The sequence below is a fragment of the Aquila chrysaetos genome, chromosome 9 (assembly GCF_900496995.4).
Source record: "Aquila chrysaetos chrysaetos chromosome 9, bAquChr1.4, whole genome shotgun sequence".
NCBI lineage: Eukaryota > Metazoa > Chordata > Aves > Accipitriformes > Accipitridae > Aquila > Aquila chrysaetos.
The window spans coordinates 20519972-20535763 of record NC_044012.1 but is presented as its reverse complement, the minus strand read 5'-3'; the positions used below and the strand labels follow the sequence as shown (position 1 = coordinate 20535763).

Below are 15792 nucleotides of genomic sequence, written 5' to 3'. Positions count from 1 at the left end.
AGCCACTAAAGGTTTTGGGACTCCTAACACTATGTATTTCTACCAGGGGAGGAGCAAGGCAAGAGGCAACCTAGAACAGACTGAATAAATCTACTTTAAATGACAAAGCTTACTATTACTACTACATTTACTGGCACTGTCCATGGGCCAGTTTTGGGTTTAGCTCCTCTTTTATTTATATATTAAGTCTTTCTGAGCCAGAAATGAGCACCTCTTCCTTTTGCCAGTTCCTCACTGGTGTCAGCCTAGAGTGTTTCTAGTGACAGTAGATTAGAGCCAGAACAATGAGCTGGCCTGAAAGAATATGCAGCAATCCCTCACACCTTTCTTTTCCTGTAACCAAATCAGGTACAATCCATGTAAATGAATTAAGTTTACACGACATGGGCAAAAAAGACAACAACAGAATATTCATGAATTGATAATTTATACAATTGTGAAAAAGAGCATAGCCATTTGTTATTTAAGTAGACTAGGATGGTATCACTTAGCTTTAACATGCTCCAGTAATCGCTTCCTAAAAGAAGCTGCTGTGCAAAATGAGGCTGAATTATACATTTTGAAGCTTTCACAACTTTGAACTTTAATATAAAATATGGAACACCAAAGCCAAAATTCTGCCTTCAGCACAATTCTTTGTCCCAAAGACATAATACAAGTGTTTTGTTATTGGAGTTTCCTTGAGGATATTTGAGTTTAGCAGTACAGTAGTTGCTTACGCTTTTATGTTCAAATGTGAAACTGAAATGACAGCTTTGACAAATTCATACAGTTATTACACTAGAAAGTCAGTTTCCATTAGTTCCTTGAACTGCCATACAGAAAAAGTAGAATCATCAGACTTTTTTGCATGCTGTGATCAGAGCTATAAGGAGAAGTCTCCAAGCATCTGTTAAGAAACTCTTGCCTTTAAAAGATGTGCATGACATCTAATGTAGAACTGTTTGGCTTTTTATTGCTACCACCTGCCCTGATAATTTAAACATGTTATTTTCTTAACACAAACTCACTTTACCCCAGTTACAAATATAGACTTTTAAAAGAGGCAATGTTAATTCTAGCTTATCTAAACATAGATGAGACAACAAAAACATCAGGGACTTAATGTAAAAACCTTCTAATACCCTAGCATATAATTACATTATTCATTAGCAAGTAACTTCAAGTGGGTGTAATTTAGTGTTTCCTTCCTGCCCCTTGAGCAAATACAACACAGAATAGTTAATCAATTTGATTCCAAGCTCCTAAAATCCACTGTCTCAATAAAATCTGATACAGAGATTCACAGAAGGGCTCCACCCCAGCCTACCCTCAAGGATCAAGAAGGCTTACCCAACTTCTTTATACATTCACCCACTCAAGGGGTGGAGGATGGCAGATAGACCATTCTTCCTTCATTTTCCAGTAAATTCAGCAGAAATAAATTGCCCTGTAAGACTTACTTATCATCTGTTGCTCCTTTTGACTAACTCCATGTTTTGTGAGATGGGCTGATCATTCATGAGGTGCACTGCAAATGGGCACATCTGCCCTGATTCTCGCCTCAGACCTCCCCTTTCAACAAAAACAGTAACGAGGTTGCTTTGATCTCAGCTTGGTACAGTCTGGGTAAGGCTCTGCACACCAACAAAAAAACCGAAGCCTTAAGTGTTTTACACAATCTCCCTATTAAAACATTGCTTATTTAGTAACAAATTACTTAATAAAACATTTAATTATTTAATAAATCTACTGCCATTGAAACACCTTTGCTCCATGCTGCCTAGCAGGGTTAATTTCCAGTGACAACACTGGAGAAACAGAACTAAGAAAGCTTTACAAACAGAAACCCACACTCTGAGGAGCAGGATGACCCAGGAAACTCGGCAATGGGAGGCCACACCTTCCCACCCACCAACACTCCTCACACCTCCCGGTCCTCCCCAGCCTCCTCCTCAGCTGCCACTATTCCTGCGCTCGTCCAGGCTTTTTTCTCCCCTCTTTTCTTTTTTTTCTCCTTCTTCTACAAGGCTAGCATGATAAGGCCGAGAAAGAGATAAACGAAAGAAGCCGGGTTTGGTTACTGCCTATAGGCTTACCTCCCCTGAGGAGATAGCACGTTCAGAAACCAAACCTGTCCTCGCCTGCTCAGAGGAAGCTGTAATAGCACCTTCACTCTCCAACAAGTGCGATAGCAGATGAGGCCGCTTTCCTGCTGCCCTCGCTCTGATTGGCTGCTCGGCAGCAGAGGCGGAGACACGGCAGGAAAGCACCAACCAGAGGCGAGGGCAGCGCTGTGTAAGGGCTGTGAGGCTGAGGAGAGCACAAGATGGTGGCGATTGGAGCTGTGAGGCGGTTTGGTGAAAGAAACACTCTCTTGTTCCTGGGAGCCAGGTGCCTAGCTTTGGTGAAGGGTGACACGTCAGCTGGTGTTCTCCAGATGAAGTATAATCTGTATGTTCTTCTTCTCAATACTATATTTGTTTAGAGGTAGCTAATGTTAGCTTCAGAAGTAAAGTGTCAGTGCCCTCTTGAGGAATTGTCTTGCTTTATCTTACCTATATCTTTCCAATACTATGCAACGAACTTAACACCACAGTCAGTTTTTAAACCAGTAAAAAGGTGCTTTAACTGATGTCTTAACTGATTATGATGAGTAAGTCCTGCCAGCTTTATTGATGCCAAATTGCCTGGCTGGCTTGCTGACTATTAGGCCGCTTTTACCAGTTCTTAAACTGGGAAGTGACTAAGGTACAGAATCAGAGGATTGAGTATAAGCCTGGCAGGAGTTGACTCCATTAAGCGAGTGCTGCATGGGAGAGAGAGTAATCCTCTCTGGGATGTAGAAGAGCTGCTCATGTTACCTGTTTGGCCTTCCAGCATTTTTGTTACTTAGTCCCTCCTGGGATCTCCTTGTAGCAGCAATGGCTTTCCTGCCCTCTCACTGTTGCTTCACGTTGCTGCTGCCTTCTAGCAGAACTGGAATGCAACAAAGAGCTAGGAAAGGGAAACTTGAGATGGCCTGAAGAAGAAGGGAAATACCATGAAAGTGTGTTTTAATTTCTGATATATCTGTAGATAGTGGGGTATAGGGGTGGGGGGGATGACAGGTTTGAGCTCTATCAGATCTCTGTGAGCCTGTTTCCACTTAATGGAAAAGGCTTCCAATTGATATACAAGTTCTCTATAGTTTTCAGAGAGAATGGTTTCATCTAAGACTTGTACTACCTGCTTCTTTAAAGTAGCTTGATTACTAGTAGATTTAGGTATTCTTGCTGATGATAACTCTTACACTGTTAGTTTTTTTTCTCTGAACTGTAAGCATGTTAATTAGTTTTTGTCAGTTGCATTGAGTTATTTTTGTCATTCTGATGATGATTTTTATGCTCATTATTACATCAGCAGTTTGTTTAAATCTATTTTATGTACCCAAAAGTCTGGGATGGGTACTTCATAATTATGTTGGCTTTTTGCATCAATGTGTGATCTATAATGTTTTGGAGCCATCCCATACTGTTTATTTAGTTACGTTGCCTGGCCTGTGTGTTAAAAATCTTTCTGCATTTTGGAAAGTAATCTAACTTTCTGAATACCAGAAAGATAATCTTATTCCGTAAGAAATTTGACAGGATTTTTAATATTCTGCTTGTCCATGCCACAGCCATTTTTCTTCTGCAGTACTGGTAAAATTCTCAGCACAGATTAAAGAATTTTGGAAGAGCTGTCTTCGACAATGAGCTTTTTTTCTTAAACTGTACAGCTTAAACACTCTCAATATTATACAGTACATGTTTCATGAAAACAGCATGTACTGAAGTGTGTATCTGTGTAGTAATGCAACTCTAAATATGAACTGTTGCTTCTTATGATGGTATCAAGTGCTAATAAAATTTGAGATTAATTTTCATGAGACCTCAGGACACCTCCCTCTGCATGCAAAACTGTTCAGTTCTCAAACTTTTTCTTCCTGCAACCCCCACCCCATGTACATTTAAGTCACTCCATTTCCAAGAATATGTTATGGCCAAACTTTCCAGGTTTTTTTTGTAAATGTGAAGAGAAGTGGATTGTACTAAAAGTATTTGAAAGCATGTGGAAACTTGATTGCAAATATTAGGTGGGTCTCAAGATACAGATATTGCAGTTGACTATTACAAATGTCTGGAATCTTACTGATAGGAAATCTGTAGCTGTGAGAAATGCAAGCTTTGTGGAAACTATTTTCTTCTTAGTAGACAGACTTTAAATCTGGGGAGGGGCGGTGTCACAATTCTTAGCTTCTGGCAGTTTTTCGTATTGAATACCAAGAGGTAGCTTTTTGCAAATTAATTCTAGGTGATAGATTTATCTTATCGGTGCTTATGTCTATTGAGCATTTTCTGTACTTGCTGTGAAATCACTTATACATCTCTGAACTATATGCTTCTGTTTTTTCAGGTAATGCTTGACCTTTTAATCATTCAGTTGTCTCTTTGCTTCTGCACTGATGCTGAACTGTCAGGCTTGGGGCCTTATACATTGCCTGCTGTTCAGCACATCATCCACATTTTTATAGAAACTGTTGAAATTGCATGATTCCTCTCACTTCACTTATGTGCTTGGCAGCAGTTCGTTCATGGGTATAGCTGTTGTTTTTCCTCTCTACTGAATGTTCTAGCTCTTGCAGTGTCAGTTCCTTTACCAGCCATCTGTCTTGCTGGCTCACTCACTATCTTAACAGCTCTCCTTCTCAGAGTAGATGCAAGCCCTAGTGAGTACACCATCAGCTGTTAATTTTTTATTCAGAAGCTTTTAAAACAATTGTTGCTGCACACAAATATTCTATATTTCAGTCCTCCCTATGCAGGCCTTGGCACTTATGGTTGCTTTCTTCAGCCTTCTCCTTTTTCCAGGTTCTTTCGCAACTTGTTTCTCTATCACCTCATTTCTTTTCCTGAAATTCTTAGAGTAATTTTCTTCATTGGACAAACTAGCTTGCTCCTGAATTCTGTCTGGAAAGTGCATGTCTGAATGCAAGGAAAATCTAATCCAGTTCTGTTTGTTGTTTCCCAGTAACTCTATTCTTTAAAATCTGTGAAAGAGGCATTTAAATACTTTCAGATATTACATAAGTCAGGTAATATCAGTCTTATGTTTCTCATGAGCTATCTTTTGTCAAGAAGTTAGAGAACAACTTTGTAGCAGTATCAGCGTTACAGATAGGATAGATTGTCTTGTAGCTCAGGGCCTGGCATATTGCTAAACAATCTAGCAATCTTTTTGATGAAAAGTTCTCTTTGCTTGTAGGCCAGTCAGGCCTGGATGCAGAATTGCTTTATGAAGCCCCGAGTGTACAGTATCCCTTATTATAGTAGCCGTTTGTTTTATTTTCATACACTATACCTGCTTTATAATCTGCCAGTAGCTAAGGTTCATTTAGGTAGTGCCTAGAGCATTATAAACCACTACTTGGTGTTAGCACAGTTTTCAGGGGTAGAAATGAATCACACAGATAATAATTTCAAAAAAGATAGAGACATACCAGATTTTTTTTAATGTATGTTGATAAGCCTTTCTCAGACTCTCTGCTCCTTTCCTGGACAAATTCAAATATTGTTTATTGCTAGTGCCAATTAGTCAGCCAAGCATCTGTAGCTGGCAGCTGTCCTCATGAAGATGACCCCAAGAGATTAAAACTCCGGGGACACTGATTTGTATGTTAGATGTTACTGTTTGTCATCTTCTAAGGGTCTTTCGTATGTGTTGTTTCTTAAGATAAAAAGACCTGAGTGTACTTACAGTGGTAACTAATAATTAGTAAGCTGGATTTTATTTCCCCACTGTATTTATGACCTCCAGGGTAAATTTAGACCTGTCATTTAATACCTCTAGTGAGGGACTGTCTATGCGAGGATGGTTTGTTTCCAAACTAAACCACTGCAGCTGAAACAGGTCTTCTCCCATTACGATGCTGTTATGCTGGTAAAGGTGTGTTCATAATAGATGGGTCTGTCCTGGGCTAGGAAGTTAAAGCTTTATTACTATATTGGTAATAGAATTTATGCTAGTATAATAATTCCAGTGTTACAGAAAAGCTTGTAGTCTTACTAAAAGTTACACAGAGTCTTTCTGGCATTGCCCAGGCCTTTTTTATACGGTCTTTGTGCACAGAAGGTGAAAACAGTCAAAACAGCAACATGGAAGAGAGTGAGAGTGTAAATTAATTTCTTTTCTGTCTGTCTCTCAGGAGAGTCAACTTCCTGTCCCCAACGTGTGATTTCCAATAGAAAGGTGGCATAGTGCTAGTATTTGAGGCTGTAGAAGTTGTCTCCAAAACCCTATTAAGTGAGGTTGTCAAGTGTGGTCATGACAAGCCTTATGATTAAGTATGATCCTGAGAGGCAGATGAATTTGAAAATGTCCAGAAGTCTGCAACTGTGAACTGGTAACTAATAAACTTTTCCTCTCATTAAGTGAAGCTGCAGATATCTTATGCTAAAAAAAGCAAGTAGTCAAACCCAGGAAAGCTGCAGACAGAAGCTGGTGAGCTATAACTTAGCTTCCCCTCCTTGTTACTAGGATGTACTCTGTACCCTAGGTTCAAACTAAGCATTCTCCCATTAATAAGGAATGTCATCATTATTAGGTGAACACGCTGCCTATGTTAATTTACTGTGCTGGAAATAACAATTAAACTCCCTACAGAAGAATAAAACTATTCACCAGAATGTGATTGGAAGGGTATTTTAAGAGCAGACAAAATCCACTTACATGCCAGGCTAGAAGGAGCTAGCTGCCACTTAGCATCCTATTAACTAAAAGGAATCTCTCAATTAATTCCCTCTGAAAAAAAAAAAAAATCATTAGGCTTCACAAGATTTCAAAATTTTGTACTTTAAATAATCTCAGTTACCAGAGAGAATTCCTGCTAACAAAGCAGTCGAAATATGAACCAATATAGTTAAGGAAGTGTGAAGTGAATAAAAACTTAACTTTTTCATTAGATTAATAAAATCTCTCCATCATGGAAAATAAGAGAGGCTTTAGCTTCATCATAGTTTTTACATTGTATTCTAATTAAATAGATTTGCATTTTATTAAAACTATCTGAATAACTCACACTTCCAGTTGCCAAGACATGCTCATCTGCAACATCCTAGAGTAATAGAAACATCACTGTGTAGAGCTTATTAATCTTTTTCATACTTTCTAAAACAAGGCAGGCTGTGCCATTTACTTATAATGGGTTCACTAAGAAGTTAGATTAAGGAGCTAATATTTCCATATTCTGTAAAAATTAATTCTATGATATAACTTGTGTTGTGACACAAACATAAAGGCTGCATATAGGTAAATTCTGAATGGAGAAATCTGGAGCCGGGCCCTGCAGCATTGTCGGAAGTAGCTCTTCAGAGGCAGATTATGAAATTAGAACTGTAATCTCTGCTTGACATAGAGTTAATATGCAGCCTTTCCAGGGCTGAAGCTGTTTACTGGTTCTTCCATCTGTCAGGATTTTCTTAGCTTCTATGGGAAAGAAATACATACATTTGAAACTGAGATTGCATAGAGGAAAGCTTTCTTTGTGGATATGTTATAGAACCCTTTCTAAGAACTGTAGGTAGCTGCTGGCAGACCACCAGGTGAAGGAGTGAATGGGTGTTATGGCAGTAGTTACTTACAATAACCAAACAAATTAAAAATCCTTTTTCCCCTCTTTGGTGTGACACTTGAAATTTGTTTGTGTGAGAGAAAATAGTGGGAAAAATAATAGTCAAAAGCATTAAGACCTGAGGAGAGTGATTGACCTGAATGGAAGCCTATGTGGGGGGTTTTTTTGTTTGCTTCTTTTAGGACTGGGCTTAGCTTTTTCTTTCTGAGAAAGTTTAGTGTGCAAAATCTGCAAGGTTCATGTATAAACTAAACTTGAAGGGCCTTGCCATTGTGAAATAATGAAATCAAGCATCATATCAGCTGGCAGAGATGAACTCTTCATATTCGTTTTAAGTTATTGTGCAGACTGTCTCAGAAAGTCAAAACAGTGAACATATGAAGGAATACTTATTTCATGCTGACCTAGTGACCTGGTAAGGTAGAGTTCTGCACCTATAGATTGACTGTTATGTTCCATAGCCTTTTCTTGCAGGACCAAAACATGGACTAATGCAGTTAGATATGTGCATCAGCAGCCTTTGTGCTGTGTGTCAGAGAAACTTTCAGTAAAGGTTTCTATGTTCAATAAAGATTTAGCTGTGCCTGTACCTTTTCACCTCATGTACCTTGGATAAATTACTGTTTTGCTTTGGAAGACATAAAGAGGAGAGTATTGGGCTAAAGCTGGAGGTTCTGAAAAGTGATCAGAAGGCTGGCTTTTAAAAAGTTTCAATTATGTATTTCTGTCACTCATGTTATTTGAAAATTAATAGTTTAACAAGGAAGCTGAAATGACAAATTCAGGGCCTTCTCTCCAGTGAATAAAAATAATTTTATACCCAAGATATGCCCATCCATTTACAGCAGTATACAATTGGAATTAGGTCTGTCAGTCTGTGGTAGCCAATTGCTCGAGCTTCATTTCCATTGTACGTTGTTCTTTCAAAGGAATGCTTATTATATAGCTGATACCCGGGCAGCAACTAGAGTAATCTACATAATTGCACCTTATCAGGACAGGCTTTTTTCAGTAATTTTTCCACCTTTGGTGTGGGAGTAAGAAAAGTTTCCCCAGGACTAGGAACGATGAATTGCTGTTTTTAGATTACACAGTCATCTTTACTTTTGCATTGTCTTGCCATGTTTGAAGGGTACAGGCAGCTTAAAGTTAAAGCTCTATAGAGCTGTAAGTTTCATCATGAAAAAGTGATGGTATGTGCATCCTCTATGACTAGCAAGAATCCTCATCTCCAGTGTGTGTCAGCAAAATATGCATCCTGATGCTCAGGAATAAATTATGGGCACTAATTGTCAGGGTCTCTTCCTCCCTCTCCCCTCAAAGAGGCACTAAGGGATTCCACCATGGATTTTATCCTTCTTTTCTCTTACTCGTGGGGAGAAGAGAACACAAACTTCTCTCTACCCTCTGAATAGATTTACTAACATAACCCAGCCCACACAGAAATAATAAAATCAACAAGATTCTTATCTTGCTTCATTGGTCTCTGCCAGTTCTTTAGCTTGGATAAGAGACTCCTGTCTGTGTTGTGTTTTCTAGACTCAGTGCCTTTTCCTTCTGCTGGTAGGGCCATCAGTGGAGTTCAGCTTTGAGCTGGATGAAGCACTTTATAGAAAAAAAGCTGTGAAACTCTGACCATTCATCTGCATGGCAGTACTGATTTCACAGAAGTAACTGTGCTGAGGAGTTGGGAGCTGATTAGTTTTTCTTCCAGTCCATGATATTTGAAGTGTTTCAGGGCACACTCACTATATTTTAATGTATCTTCACTTCACTTGTCATTTCTCAGACAGAATTTCTCATTGTTTTCAGTATCAGTGACAGATGGTTCTGCTTAGCAATATGGGAAGGGTGGAGTAGCCTGTATAGAAAGCTACAGCCCCTCAACTGATAGCTGCTATTTTTTTTTTAAATAATATTATCTCTTCCCAGGCAGGGTTAAACTCTGCCTTTTCTCCATCCAGCAAATGCACAGAAAAGAAAGAAAACGAAGTTGCACAACTTCCTGAGGCAAGTGATCATGAATCTTTCTGCTACCAGTTACCCTAAAGAAGTCTATGGATTCTTACACCTTTTTCCTTACATAGTTTTGTCAATGTTTGAGTAAGTGAAGGAAGTAAAGTGACTATTTTAACTCCTCTTTTGGCAGAGAGGAGATTAAAGCAAGACATCCTGCTTAAAAGTGAATAGCTTCTACTGTACTTGAAGCACTGTATAGGTGGGAAAGATCAAAAAAATAAAACAAAACCAGTATTGAAACAAAACTGTTAATCAAATGTTAACGTGTTCAGAAATTGTCAAGAGGGACAGATGGAATCCTGTAATTCTCTCTCTTCTCCTTGAGTCAGTTTTTAAAATATATTAAAAGCTTGTGTACTTTTGAGTGGCAGATATGGCTTTGTCACTTTAGAGTTTATTTTTGCTATTGTTAATACTGAAATAGATTGTGCCTAAGTTACAGTAGTTGACAGAAATCTTAAGTACCACAAAGAAAATACTTGTCTTGCATTTATGATCTCAGCGTTCAGATTTAGGGACCTGTATGTGGTTAAACTTTGAAGTTATGTAACAGTAATAGAATCCTGTTCAAGTTGATGCCTTTTAGCAAGCAAGGGAGTGTGCGTGGGGAGTGTGATTGTACAGTAAACACTCTTAAACTTTTTCCTTAAGTGTATTCTTTAAGACCACATTCAGCCAGAACAGTGCCTAGGACACGCTCTCTGCAGTTTGCACTGAACTCATAGTGAATCTTGTGGTATTTTTCCCATGAGACAGTGATATAAGTCTAAGCCTTGATGTACCTCATATTTAAATCAGAACTTCTCAGCTTATGTTATCTAATTGGAACCCATTCTCTGGTAACATATTTCTGGAGTAAACATCCCCTTGATTATCTGAAGAATATGCATTTTGAATGATCTTAAAACTGAACAGAGTTATTAAATCTTGTTCTAATTCTGTAGTTGAGCTGTGTCATAGGTCACATGCTAGTTTCCAGAGTGTTAACAAAGGGCACCTTTAAGAATAATTTCCTGTATTTTTAGGATGCCAATTTGATGTTTATCCGCTCTGTGTTTGCGATGCCGAAATCTTAATGCACTTCCAAAGCAGATACCACACCATGTCACCAGAGCTGCTCTCTACCTGCAAATGTAAACAAGAATAGTCCCTATCAGCAGGCATAAAGCTAAGTGGACAGGTAGAGGCTAAACTTCTTATGAGTGGAATATTGGTTGTGCATAGATGACTCTTCTTTTATAATGTTTGAGACATCTTGGGTCCAAATCTAAAGAAGACTGTATAACCATCTTAAACTGAAGCTAATGGAAATTCTGGCTGTTTCAGAAATTTTAAGGACTTTGGTCCTGTGAGTTTCATATGGAATACCTAAGATGGCTGTATTTGCAAATTTTGTCGAGTTGCATTTTCTGAGGACAAGTAGCAAAAGGTTTAACAAAAAAAAAAAAAACCCCTGTAACTTTTTTATAGCAGCCTCAGACAAGTCTCAAAAAAAAGCAAAAAAGAAACCTGAAGAATGACAAAGTAAGTTATTTTGTGCAGTTCTCACGAACAGGTGCTAGTCCAGGCACATCATCTATGCTATTTGTAGAATAGCAGGTGAGTGAAGAATACAAAGTAGCATTTAACCTGAAGCCTAGTAGGCCAGCAGCCAGAGGGAATAAGCATCACACACAGACAGAACAGCAGGCATGCTGCCCAGCCATCCACTCCCATTGAGGAGACTGGGGTCAGCTCACACACAGAGTGCTTTCTTTCTGTTCTTTAAATACACTTGTTAAACCTCAGACTTGTAGCACAAGATTCAAGACAGAAATTTCTCGGTCTCCCTCACCTTCACTGAGATTTTCAATAATCATGAAGTTGCTTGCTCCTGCTTTGACTTAAGAGGATGTTTTCTGGTCACTTCGTTAAGGTATGGCAGCATTTTGCCTGCTTGTAGAGTAAAAGCTGAGTGACCCTGACAGTGTAGTCATCAAAGGGCAGTATTTGCATGACTAAGTCAGGAATCACCAAAATCTGGTGACTTCCTAGTGGATGAACACAACCTTATGTGCAGGGCTTGCCCTCTATCCCATCTTTCTCTTCTTATCCCCATCCCAAGCACTAGAAACAAAGTTGAGTAGAACTTAGTCAAGAAGGAAAATCTTGTATTCATTGCAATTCTACATAGATACTGTCCCCAAACTACACGTTTCTCAGAAACTAGTTGTTCAAGACAAAATAAAATGGAAGTGAATATTTCTGCACAAATCTTTGTCAGCATTGTATTGTCAGCTCAAATTATGGACTGTTCCTTTTTACAACAATGGCACAATTCAACCGTAGTCTAACATTTTCCCAGATTTTACAGTGAGTTTGACCTGCAATACATAAAAGTATATGATTATACCAGTCATGCTTGGAGAGCAGCTACAATTTTCTTCTGTTTATTCCTGAGTGATGCAGAGAACTTACTACAAATGCTTAAAACCTATAGTTAAATATTCGCAAGTTAGGAGCTATACCTTAAAAAATTACTGAGAATATTACTTGCTACTTGAAGCAAGTCACTGGGATTACTCCTTTTAAGTTAGCAGGCCCTCTCTTGTAAGAGGAAGCAGTTCAGTAACTGCTTGTTGCAATGTGCATTAAAATATCTTCTTTGAAGGGTAGACTTGGGAGTATCATACTAACAATTTAAAGACATTTATGGGGATAAGTAAAATATAGTTATATTTAATGCCAAGCATTGCTATAATTTAAGCAGAAAATTGGCATAAAATTATTTTTTCTTTTTTTAGAGTTGTAGAAAATACAGAGACCATCTTGGCCATAATCCAGGGAATAGAACAGCCTATTGGATTTTTTTTTGGTAATACAGGGTACTTTGGTTCTTCTTCATAAAGGTATGTGTCTTGTCACTCTCCCTCATACAGATAGCAGTAAAAATGCACTAGTCTCTGCTTTTCAATAGCACATGTTGATTTTTAACTACAGTGGTTTTGTACAGATTGTGCTTATAAGGATTTTTTTAATCTTTAAAAAAAACCACCCGTACTGCCTTGCTGTATAGTGTGATCATAACAGTGGCTCTAATGTTAAAAATATTTCCAGGTCAGTTTTTTGTGCAAGTCTTTTTGAAAAATAGACTTCTACTTAAGTGTAATGGAAACATTTCCATGACTTCAGCAGTCTACTGTAGAAGTTAAAATAAACATTTCCATGGAGATTGCAACTCGAGATTTACTGTACTGTGCTGAATGCATGCTAACTGGACAGGGAAAGTTGCAGTGGATCCTACATCAGAAAAATATTGATTGTTTATTGCCCAAGCTGACATGTAAGTAATTAGCATAAATGTTCTATCTGTACTAGCCTTTAGTGTAAACAATTTCCCAGTAACAGACGTGTCCTTTTTAAAATATTTGGGGAAGACCAGATTGTTGGCTTTATTAAAAGCACGCTGCACTAGTTTCATTAGCACAAAGCAGCTTTGTCTTTGTCCTAACTGACCAGGTGAAAATATGTATGTGGCAGCAAGAACAGTCTCGGTTTATGAATTATGGCAATGGAGGGGTGTGGTCAGAACATGCTGCTTAGCTCTTCTGATATTTTAGTGGCTTCTCAAGGGCTGTTGCAAGCAGCAGCAACTGAAAATATACAACTGAAATGTCCACAGTGCCCTTCTGGTATTAAGCCTCTTTCATTCCTACCCAAAAATGAAAACCTGTTTTAAGGTTTAACAGTGTCCTTTTAAATTAGAAGCAAACTGCCACAGTGAGATATTCAGACTAGGTTAGTCAGTGTATGCTATGGTTACCATCACTAAACAGAGCTCGATCTGTTAAGATCAAAATGGTTGACTTGTCACTCTATAGTAATTGTTCCCTGTGGAAAAAATTCAATAGCATAGCTTAAATCACACATAGCTGATCACGTGCTCTGAGGCTTCTGTGGTGCTGAGACTAAAAGGCAGAGGTAGGGAGGAGCTGTGTCAGGAAATCTTTTAATTCTACTGGCCAGGGGGAAGCTTGCCTTGCATGCAGTCATATGCACAAATTGATTTTTAATTTTACAGTAATGCACTATTATAATTGTTAACTCGATTCCTAAAATGCTGCTTTTAAGGGCCTGATGTTATGCCCCTGCATGTCAAAGGTGCCCATTGGAAGGAGAGTTTTTGGATGTGCAATGACTGTGAGCTGGTACCCAATCTGTTCAACTTCTTTTGTTTAGAGCACAAAAACTGTTAAACTGCAGCCTATATAAGACAAATTGAATACGTGCTATCCTGGAAATGAATTACATACATGAACCTTAAAGTCATTAGTACAAAAAAAAGTCAAGTCAATGAAATGTGAAAAGTACTAGGTTTCTATCCAGACTGGATAATCTTTAATAACATGGGAACTGATGTGAGTTACATCAACTTGCTTTTAAACACCTGCCTTACTGATCCTAGTAATTGCCTTTCTGGCTCTTCCGCTGGTTTAATACATGATATAGTAACATGGGGAGTGGGGGATGCCTTATACACCAAGAAATTCTTTCTTGATACAGGGCAGAAGTGTTAAGAGTATGCTAATTAGACTGCATTTAGTTTTCTAAAGGAAGTGATTTTTTTAATCTTAGTTTGGTTCTTCAGTTTCTTGTCAAAATCAGCATAGAAACTGTGCAAGTTCCCAGTCTGGCTGCATGCAGTCTCCTCGCAGGTTAAACTTTTCTCACTATCTACACCCAAGAAAAGTGCTGAGTTTCTGTTTTGCTAGCCTTCCCCTTCCCATGCCACTCTGAGAAATTGTAAGTCAACCTGTATTACCAACAGGAAAAAAAAATACAGTTGCAGCCTACTCTATCTAGGGTAAAACATACCATCCTTTGATAGCTAAGGAATACTCACCAATCCTTTGACAACAGAAGCTACTACACATACAAGCAGTTAAGAACACTTGCTGCTTGATTATGCATGTTTAATATGCTTGCTCAATTCCCTATTCACCACCCAGCACTAAGAGGAAGTGAAGCATCAGGCATAGCAGCACAATGCTTGGCTGTAAATGACTTCATGTAGGATGTAACTTGTCATTTGGCCTGAAATACAGTGGAATTTTTCCCTCCCTTTTCTGACACCTATTCAGAGAAACACTGTGTATGCTAGTCTGTCTCTAACCTTCTGCTACTTGTCCTAGCTCTTTGGTGGGGCTAGTAATCCACACAGAAATAAGTAAAAAATGACTGCTATGCAAAATCTACACAAGCACTACAGCTAAGGAGGGTACTCAAGGAAACCATTTTGCAGTCTTGATTGTAGCAGTACCTTCTTACCTGTACGACGAACACTGCCTTCATCTTTTCCACTGCTGAACCATGAGAATAGGAACATGATTCCAAGAGCAAATTAATGTATTTAAGTGGGGTTTTTCCCTACATATAACTAAGCACAGATATTTGCATTTAACCAGCCGTCCCTCTCTTCTCTTCCCTTCCCCACTCCCCGGAAATTAAAATAACGAAACTACTTAAAAAGCATATGCACTGCACGGCTTTGTTCCCCGTGGTCCACCTCGCGGTGCTCGCTCCCTGCCAGACAACTCGCGTCTCCATCAGCCGCCAGCTCTCCGGTCGGCAAAAGCCCCTCGAGCCGGGCCCAGCAGGCGGCTCAGAGCAGCGGGGCGGGCGGGGATGCAATGCGGATGGGCGGGGAGGGAGAGGCTTTACCTGCCGCGTTCCCCCGCGGAGCCAGAGGCGCCTGGAGCTGCTGCATCCACGCCGGGGCGCGGCGGGCGCTCAGAGTGCCTGCCGGAGACGGCTGAGCGCCGGAGCCATCGCCGCGCCGGGGAGCGGTGGGAAGGGAGAGCCGCCGGAGCCTCCGTACGCCGGGGGGAGACTCAGCACCTGGGCGCTGAACAGCTCCACGGAGCGCCACAGGCGGGGCCGGCGCCGCGCTCCCCGCCCCTGGGCGCGGGAGGGCCGCGCCGCCTCCCGCCTCGCTGCACGGCGCTGCGGCCGCCCCGCCCCGCCCCGCTCCGCTCCGCTCCGCTGCCGCCGCGGGCGGGGACCCGGCCCACGGGCGGCGGGCGAGCAGCAAGGGCGGGAATGACCACACTTCCCAGCCGCCCCCGCGGCGGCAGGGAGACGCCTTTGCTCCCGGGGGCAGCCGG

The 15792-nt window shown here is 40.1% G+C and overlaps 1 protein-coding gene across 2 annotated transcripts in view; it reads right to left on the bottom strand.

Moving 5' to 3' along the window:
- SMPD3 (sphingomyelin phosphodiesterase 3) overlaps nucleotides 1-15590 on the bottom strand; it is a 125851-nt gene extending 110261 nt beyond the window's left edge. For both annotated transcript variants that reach the window (XM_030026134.2, XM_030026133.2), the window contains exon 1: nucleotides 15350-15590. The gene's annotated coding sequence lies outside the window, so the exon portion shown is untranslated. The remainder of the gene's footprint in view (nucleotides 1-15349) is intronic.
- Nucleotides 15591-15792: the final 202 nt, after the last annotated feature.